The 9447-nt window shown below is 41.8% G+C and overlaps 1 pseudogene; it reads left to right on the forward strand.

The window, feature by feature from the left end:
• Window positions 1-7269: 7269 nt before the first annotated feature.
• On the forward strand, window positions 7270-8248 carry LOC127030892 (olfactory receptor 2B6-like; annotated as a pseudogene).
• Window positions 8249-9447: the final 1199 nt, after the last annotated feature.

The raw sequence follows: 9447 nt of genomic DNA on the forward strand, positions 1-9447 counted from the left end.
GACAAGGTTTTCTTTTCTTACACGTCTGGATTAGTATCTGATTTCTACATCAGTTGTCCACTGTCATCTGTACAGCTTTTGTATTTGCTCAAACTGGTCTTTGTTGGCTTTATAATTGGCTTTAACTTTTTTCTCACAAATATTATTACTCTGCAACTTCTTACATGTGTTCAGTTGTCCTACATATGCCCACACCGTTGAAGGTTATCAGAACAGACTCTTAAAAATCACAGAAGGCTTCATATCAAGCCTAAATATGGCTTCACTCTCAACATTCACCAGTGAAGCCGTAGAATGCTTCCTAAGGCTTTATAGGGGCCTGTATTTCGTATACATCCTTTGTGTTTCCCAACTGCCTAAGTGTATAGCCTTTCAAATCAAAGTCATTAACACCGCCACTAATATGAGTTGCACAGTTACCGAGTTCATTGATATCATGCATATCCACAGCTTTTCCCTAGCGTTTCCCAGTGTATCTAGATCACTCCTTATATTCTGAAAGTTTGTCTGTTAGGGGCTTATTCCTTCACCCTCTCACTTCCCTGGTCCTTCTCGCATGAACAGAGAGCAACAATATCCGAAGTCCAAAGGTGCAAACAATTCTATGTTTATTGGGGTGAACTTCCAGCAAGCATGATTCCAGTTTCCTTCCTCAGTGTCCCCCTTCCCAGCTCTGACACCACAGATCCTTGCCTGTGTCCCTGTTCCCATTCCCTGTTCCCATTCCCCCACATTAGCGAAACATGATTCTAATTCCCCCGCCCTCATTCCCTGTTCCTATTCCCCCCTTACTTCCTGATTGACTGCAGACTATATAGTAAAACTTGAGCTCTGCTTAGTTATACCTTAACCAATCATTTTACTGAAATTTAACTAACCATTCCTAACATAGTGTAACACGGTTATTTAACCAATTATATCCCACCATCTTAATTGGTTTACATCCAACAAAATTAATTATACAGCAGAAGAAACAATCACAGAACCAGACAGAAATTATATAGACAAACAATAGGAAAGTAGAGACTACAGTGATAGAACAATACAGAAAAGAGGATTTCACATCCCACCTGTTGATAAGTGAGTTCTTGCCAGACAGGAAGCTATCAGACTAAGTTTCCTTTTACATCTTCTAGGCTCTTCCCTTTCTCTGGAGGTGATGGAATATGAGGACAGGATTGTATTCCTAACAGCCCAATAGCACCTTATTTCAATGTGACTAGTTTGGAATGTGAGGATGTGATCATACACTTCCCAGCTTATGGCTGGCCTCTTCTGCTTAGCTGAAGGCCTTAGCCTAAGAACTAGGCCTCTGACTGCCCCAGTAAGAGAAGGCCCTTACACTGGCAGAAAATGAATTTGATTCTTTCTTCTATACCTCTATAACTAGCTTAGTGATACGAATACACCTAAATTCTTAAAGTATAGGCCTTTTCAGACAGTTCTGAATATCTATATCCTAACACCATCCCTAGATTTTTGTTTAATAAAGCCACAAATGGAAATTGTTGTCTGCAACCCAAATAAAATTAGAATTTCCTCTTAACTCATGAGCTGCCATTGTCTCTGACCACTATAGCCCTGTGGAATATGGAGCCAAACACCAGAGCCAACTCCCTTCTGTAAAATTCTCTCCCAATCCTCACTAGTTAGATCACAAATTTAACCTGCCCCACAGTTTTCTTAAGATATCTTATCCCTTCTTCTTTGCCCGTGCTCCTGGGGAAAGGGCCTATTTCTTTCATTTTGGCTGATACCTCCTGGGATAAAAATTTTAACCTTCACCTCTATAAATGTACCACCCTGATTGTTTGGAACAGTTCTGGCTCACCATAGGCCTGGCCCTTCTCAGCGGATCCAGCTCCCTGGCTCAGAGCTGCTATAATGTGATTCTTTAATGATTGATCATTTTTCTTGATCACCAATCATTACCAGTAGAATAAGCTGGGCATAGCAGGGTTCTGGTCCCAGAATCAGATACAACTGAATTTAAACTGACAAGTTTAGTAACTTGTTTACAGCAGAGGCACTCACACTGAGGGCAAAGTAATGCCTTAGTCACTTTTATTAGCACAATCAGTAAAGACCAGAAAGCTCCAAACCACGTAAACAAATAGCAGTAATATAACATTAGGGATGTCCTTAGTATCATTCCCTGCATATCCTCATAAAGGATAGAATTTCATAGAATACCAGGGTTGGAAGGGACCTCAGGAGGTCATCTAGCCCAATCCCCTGCTCAAAGCAGGACCAATTCCCAGCCAAATCATCCCAGAGAGGGCTTCATCAAGCCTGACCTTAAAAACCTCTAAGGAAGGAGATTCCCTCACCTCCCTAGTTAATTCCTTCTGGTGCTTCACCACCCTCCTAGTGAAAAAGATTTTCCTAATATCCAACCTCAACCTCCCCCACTGCAACTTCAGACCATTATGACTTGTTCTGTCATCTGCTACCACTGAGAACAGTTTAGATCCATCCTCTTTGGAACCCCCTTTCAGGTAGTTGAAAGCAGCTCTCAAATCCCCCCTCATTCTGCTCTTCTGCAGACTAAACAATCCCAGTTCTCTCAGCCACTCCACATAAGTCATGTGTTCCAGCCCCCTAATCATTTTTGTTGCCCTCTGTTAGACTCTTCCCAATTTTTCCAAATCCTTTTTGTAGTGTGGGGCCCAAAACTGCACACAGTACTCCAGATGAGGCCTCACCAATGTGGAATAGAGGGGAATGATCATGTGCCTCAATCTGCTGACAATGCCCCTACTTATACAGCCTAAAATGCCGTTAGCCTTCTTGGCAACAAGGGCACACTGTTGACTCATATCCAGCTTCTTGTCCACCTTAACCCCTAGGTCCTTTTCTGCAGGGACCATTCGGTCCCTTTTCTGTAGCAGTGCATGGGATTCGTCCGTCCTAAGTGCAGGACTCTGCACTTGTCCTTGTTGAACCTCATCAGGCTTCTTTTGGCCCAATACTCTAATTCGTCTACATCCCTCTGTATCCTATTGATACCCTCCAGAGTATCTACCACTCCTCCTAGTTTAGTGTCATCTGCAAACTTGCTGAGAGTGCAGTCCGCACCATCTTCCAGATCATTAATGAAGATATTGAACAAAACCAGCCCCAGGACCGAACTTTGGGGAACTCCACTTGTTACCAGCTGCCAACTAGACATGGAGCCATCGATCACTACCCATTGACCCCGACGATCTAGCCAGTCTTCTATCCACCTTATAGTCCATTTACCCAACCTAAGTTTCTTTAACTTGCCGGCAAGAATACTGCTGGAGACTGTATCAAAAGCTTTGCTAAAGTCAAGGAATAACACATCCACTGCTTTTGCCTCATCCACAGACCCAGTTATCTCCTCATAGAAGGCAATTAGGTTAGTCAGACATGACGTGCCCTTGGTGAATCCATACTGACTGTTCCTGATCACTTTCATTTCCCCTACGTGCTTCAGAATTGATTCCTTGAGGACCAGCTTCATGATTTATCCAGGGTCTGAGGTGAGGCTGACTGGCCTGTAGTTCCCTGGATCCTCCTTCCCTTTTTTAAAGATGGGCACTACATTAGTCTTTTCCCAGTCATCCAGGACCTCCCCCGACCACCATGAGTTTTCAAAGATAATGGCCAATGGCTCTGCAATCACATCCCCAAGAAAGGCTGAGACATGCAGTAAGAAAGAAGATATTCAGCATTCTGGAAGAGGAAGAGAGAAAGGAAACATCTCCCTTCCTTGCTGCTTGTGCAAAGACAGAGGGAGATCCTGAAATGTTGAAGAAGTGAAGTAAGTGATACAAGGTGATGATGGTCGAACACCTACAAAGATATTGGAGATAGAGCAGCAATGGATCTGCTCCCCAGTGTGAAATGAGGATGATGGAGGGTCACCTAGAACCACAGTGCACCTGGCTGGTTGCTTTCTGACAACATCTCCATCCTGATACTGCATTGGCATGTCAACATCACATTACAGCAGCATAACTGCATTCTACAGCACAGTCTCTGCAAAGCAATGGCTCAGGATACCCAATCAGACACTGTGCTTAGTCTGTCAACCAAGTGATTAGTCCTCTGCTATTCCAGCACCCGCATATTGAAGCCCATCTTTCCAAATCCCATCCCTATAGTGGATGTAGCAGAAAACGTTTCGTCATTCTGGAAGGCTGATATCTTCACCAGTTGTTACTAAGATTGTCGCAGAGTCTCTTTGGGGAGAATTCCCATGTGGTCACCAAAGCATATAGAGGTTGATTGCAATGCAGCACATGGGGCATCATGCTGCAAAAGTGACAATTTGTGTCTGTGCAGATGTGTTAGGCAGGATTCCATATTGGGACATTAAAAAATTGAAGAGGAAGAACACACTTCTTCCTGGTGTCATTTTCTTCTCAGTTATCCCAGTTTTATTACAGACTGCCTCAATTGATTTCATTGCAGTTATTTCCAATTTATGCTGGGGTAAGTCAGAGAGGAATTGTTTCCTAATTCACTCTCTGAAAGTTTTAAATATTCATTTTGTTTTAACTCAGTTATTGTAATGCACTCAAATTTTTTCTTTCTTTCTTTCTTTCTTTCTTATTGATTTTTGGCTGAAGAACACATAAAAAATGAAAAGAAAAGTATTGTAATGGGATGGGAGGGAAAAGAAGGGAGGGATGGGGCAGGAAGGGGAAAGGAGAGTGAAATCTTGGCTTCTATCCAATAGCGATTAATCAAAGGTTATTGAAGCTTAAACTAATCTTTTCAAATTTATATGAGATTCCTCTTCTTCTAAATTTTACCTGACTGGTCAGCCAGGCTGTTGATGCAATCTTCTATCCTGAAAGCAATCTGCTTATCTCTTCACTAGTAGCTGAAAGCCCATGTTGTTTCACAGGTGTAATGTGTACTAAAAAAGTCATGTGTATTAAAAAGCCCCCAAATGGCTGAGAACTTAAAAAATTAGTGACAGATGATGTATCTCAGTAATAGTTGAACATGCTCATAATCTAAAGAAAAGGAGCTCTGGACCATTCTTGTAGCTGTTTACATCACTTTGCACAAACTCAGCAGACAACAGAGGCTTCAGAATTATTTTTGGGATTATTGTGTGTGCTGGGGTTTGTGTTGATATGTGTGTGGTTTGGATTGTGCTGGGAGATTATTGCTGATTTGTGTGGGTGTATATTGCACTGAGGGTCTTTGTGTGTATAAGGTTGTTTTGCTTGCTGGTTGTGGCGTTGTGTGGGTTGTTGTGTTGATTTCTCAGCTTTCTTCATGTACTGTGTTCTTCGCTCTTCTTCCCTGCTGACTAGGGGACCTACACTTTCCTCCATCTCTTTCAAGTTTCTAATATATTGATTATTCCTCTTCTTCTTCCCTTCTATGTTCCTTTGTAAGTGTAACTCATTTATGCTTTAACTTTTCTGATTTTCTCCCTGCTTGTGCGCCCTAGTCTTTTGTCTTGATCCTTAGCAATTTGTTCATGTTTTCACAGTTTGTAGGAGACTTTTTTGATTTTCAGGCTTAATAGGCTTCAGAGTGACACACAGAATGACAATCCTGGAATTTTATGACAGAGATTTTCATTTCTACCTAATCTGTCATGGCCAATTTTGGGAATTTGATACAAGTCCCACAAGTATTGCATGTATAGAGTATAACAACTTTCAATGTAACTGCAATTTTTTGCTATTGAAAATCTCCTTCTATGGCAACTAGGAGAATAATTCTCCTTGAAACACCTTTAGCCATTTCAAAAATCTCAGCCCCTTCATTCTGCTTTAAGTAAAAATTCCAAACTGAGATACGTTCCTTCTGAATGGCTCCATACCCCTGAATTGCATGTTCCCACTATGTGTGAGTCATTTCCCTGCATGAAAAATTGCAGGGTCTCCTGATTATGGTATACACACCTGAGTGTGTGTGTGTGTGTGTGTGTAAGAATTTCATGTTTCTTATTTGCGTACTGAAATGTTGGGTTCTACTTCTGTATTTGATTGAGTGGAGAATAGGATCATGAAAAGTGTTTGAGCAGTAATTATTTCCCAGATTGCTTCTGTAGCTATGTACAATATGTCAGCAGCATCTTTCCATATTTCCACATAGGTTAGGTCACTAGATCCTGTTGCAAAATTTCAACTTTAAGTGATTTGGTAGCACTAACAGGGATACAAAATAAGTTGAGGCTCAAAATAACTGAAACCATGAAAATAGTGATTATAGCAGCAAATTTCTAACCAGCAGCAGAGGCCTTATAAGAGACGTTAGAAACCAGCAATCTCTGTGAGGGGTCTGCTGATTTTTTATTGTTGTTGTTATTATTATTACAGAATTTACCTGTACTTTTCTTCATTGTGGTGATTTCAAGTTTCAATCAGCTGGAAAAGCTAAATGCAAGTATGACAAAACTGCCAAAAGCTCCCTCTCTCAATCAATGTTGGCCTTTTGGGATTGGATCCAGCCACTGAGCCCTATGTGCTGCTGAGCCCCCTGGAACTGCGTGGTGACAGGTCATTGTTCCTAGAAGTGGCTCTCTCAACACTCCCATTGTTTCACGCAGGGTGAGCCATTCAGTGTTGATGGCTCTTGATGGCGTTGCCAGTATTCTCCAGGCCCAGATTCCTCAGGACCTGTTACATGTTTCCTGCTATAGAAGAGATGATCTCATCCAGAACAATGGTTGCAATTAGAAAGCATTCAAAAAACCAAATGGAATTAACAACTGGACAAAGGTATATTCCCCCAAACTGTCACAACAACCTTAGCTAAGGCGGCATTATCATATGTCCGTAATCTAGCTATGAATCCTGTCTTGTTTAAGATATTCAAAGGGCCTATTCACAAGTTCAAGAATACTTTTCAAACTTTGGCCCTGAGGCATTTTTGAAAATGTTACCCATAAATTCTAGATGTTGTATGACTATGAAAAAGAACAGGGAGTATCATTGTAGAGAAATGAACATACTGTGTGATTCCCTTTAGAAGAGATTTGAGAAATATATAGATAATATTAGGAAGAGGGAGAAAATCTCTAAAAATAATGTGTGTTAAACACACAATTGTGTTATTGATGACATGTCCTCAGAAATTGAGATGTAAATATAAAAGGTTGAAGTGATTTATCTTAGGCACTTTAGAAAATTTTACCCAGAATACCTCCACCATCTGGAGTCTTGACTCAACTGTTGGGATGGCAACCAGCACGGGGAAGCCAGAAGTAAAATGAAGACTGTTTTTAAATAGCAGTTAGACTATAAATTGCAGAATTTGTTTTATTTCCCCTAGATGAAACCAACAGCAAACAAACACCAGGGAAATCAAACGATCATCACAGAATTTGTCCTCCTGGGATTTGGGAATCTTCCTCAACTGCAAATCCTTCTCTTCATGCTCTTTCTAGTGATCTACATTGTAACCATGGCCGGAAACATCATCATCATAGCACTAGTTGTGGCTAATCAGGACCTTCACACCCCCATGTACTTCTTCCTGGGGTATTTGTCCTGCTTGGAGACCTGCTACACCTCCACCATTCTGCCCAGGATGCTGGCCAGTCTCCGAACTGGAGACAGAACCATTTCATTTGGTGGCTGCATCGCACAATTCTATATTTTTGGTTCTCTATTAGCTACAGAATGCCTTCTTTTATCTGTGATGTCTTATGATAGGTACTTAGCAATATGCAAGCCACTACATTATGTTGCTCTTATGAATGGACAGTTCTGCCTCCAATTGACTGCTTGCTCTTGGGTAAGTGGATTTCTGGCTCCTTTGCCAACAATGTTACTAATGTTACAATTCACTTTCTGTGGCCCCAATGAACTTGACCATTTCTTTTGTGATTTAAGCCCAGTAATAAAACTGGCCTGCAGTGACACCCACATGCTGGAAGTTACTGCTTTCATACTTTGCTCCATATTCACACTGCCTCCATTTCTATTGACCCTGGCATCCTATGTTTGTATCATCTCCACCATTCTGAGAATCCCTTCCACCACTGGGAGGCAGAAGGCCTTTTCTACCTGCTCCTCTCACCTCATTGTGGTGACAATTTTCTATGGGACTCTAGTCATTGTGTATCTGCTATCAGACTCTGATGCACTGAGGGATCTGAACAAAATATTCTCTGTTTTCTATGGAGTCCTGACCCCATTGGTCAACCCCCTCATATACAGCCTGAGAAACAAGGAGGTGAAAGAAGCCTTGAGGAAAACTGTCATTAGATTTTTTTGTCTTTTGCAAGAAATCAGATCTTTCTAGATAATACATAAAATTGGCCAATCATGGGGATATGATCTTGCAAACTTGAATCGTTTGTGTAGCCAGTACTATTCTCTATGGTCCCGTTCAACTGATGACTCTCAGGATCAGGATTCCCTTAATCCAAAGGTGGAGTCTGGGTGTTACCTACCTCTGGCCATCTGCCAGAATTTGGGGAAAATTAGGAGAAGAAGCCAAATCCTGAGACATGCACTGCACCACCCTCTCATGCTATTGTTTAGAGAATAACACGTCTCTTCCCTGAACTTTGATTATTTATTCTGAGTGCGGATAACTTTTCAAGTAAATATCTTAATTACTTCTTGTGTATAAAAGAATTAAATATATTCTCTTTAATGAATGTAGTATATATCTTCTCTTCTTGGTTTGTCCCAAGTGATCTTAAAACCGGAATAAAACATTCTCTTCACACTTTTCGTAACATTAAAGCTCATTTGAAATATGTGTGTAGGCTACAGTTGAAGACAGCAGGTTTTAATGAAGCTATATTCTTAAGAAAATTGTGTCCAATCATTAAATTTAGGAATAAATTGTATACATGTCCAAGACAACAGCTCAGGTCACCCTTAAGGGTGTCCATGGTGACATCAGAGGTAACAAGCAATCTGCACTCTTCATTTTCTGATAATTTGCATACTGCAGTTATAATACCTGAAATAACTCTGAGAGTTCCCAATGCTCTGAAAGTGCCCAGTGTTCTCATTGGATGGCTTACCCCTGCCCAAATCAGTGTTTCGTTTCCATGGCTACATGCTGCCTGCTCCTGTGCTTCATCAGGTTAGTGATGGGCAATGTTCCTTCTAATTTTTCCCATCCATGTGCAGAATGAATTTTGTTATGTGTACCAATATGGAGGAGATATGTGGTGGGGTTGGGGCTGAAGGTTTTGGAGTGTGGGAGGGGGCTCAGGGCTAGGGAAGAGAGTTGGTGTGCGGGGGACTGAGGGCTCTGGCTGGGGGTGTGGACTCTGGGGTGGGGCCAGAGATGAGGGGTTTCAGATGCAGGCTGCTCAGGGCTGCGGCAGGGAGAGAGGACTCCCCACAGTGCTTTCTCCACAAAAGCACCTGGAATGGGAGAGAGTGTCTCTCCCTGGCCCCAGCAGCTCTGGGACTGGGGTCAGGGGAGATGCATCTTGCCCTCCTGCAGCCCAAGGGCTGGGGTGGAAAGGCATCTCTCCTTGAC

The sequence above is a fragment of the Gopherus flavomarginatus genome, chromosome 11 (assembly GCF_025201925.1).
Source record: "Gopherus flavomarginatus isolate rGopFla2 chromosome 11, rGopFla2.mat.asm, whole genome shotgun sequence".
In the NCBI taxonomy this organism is placed as follows: domain Eukaryota; kingdom Metazoa; phylum Chordata; order Testudines; family Testudinidae; genus Gopherus; species Gopherus flavomarginatus.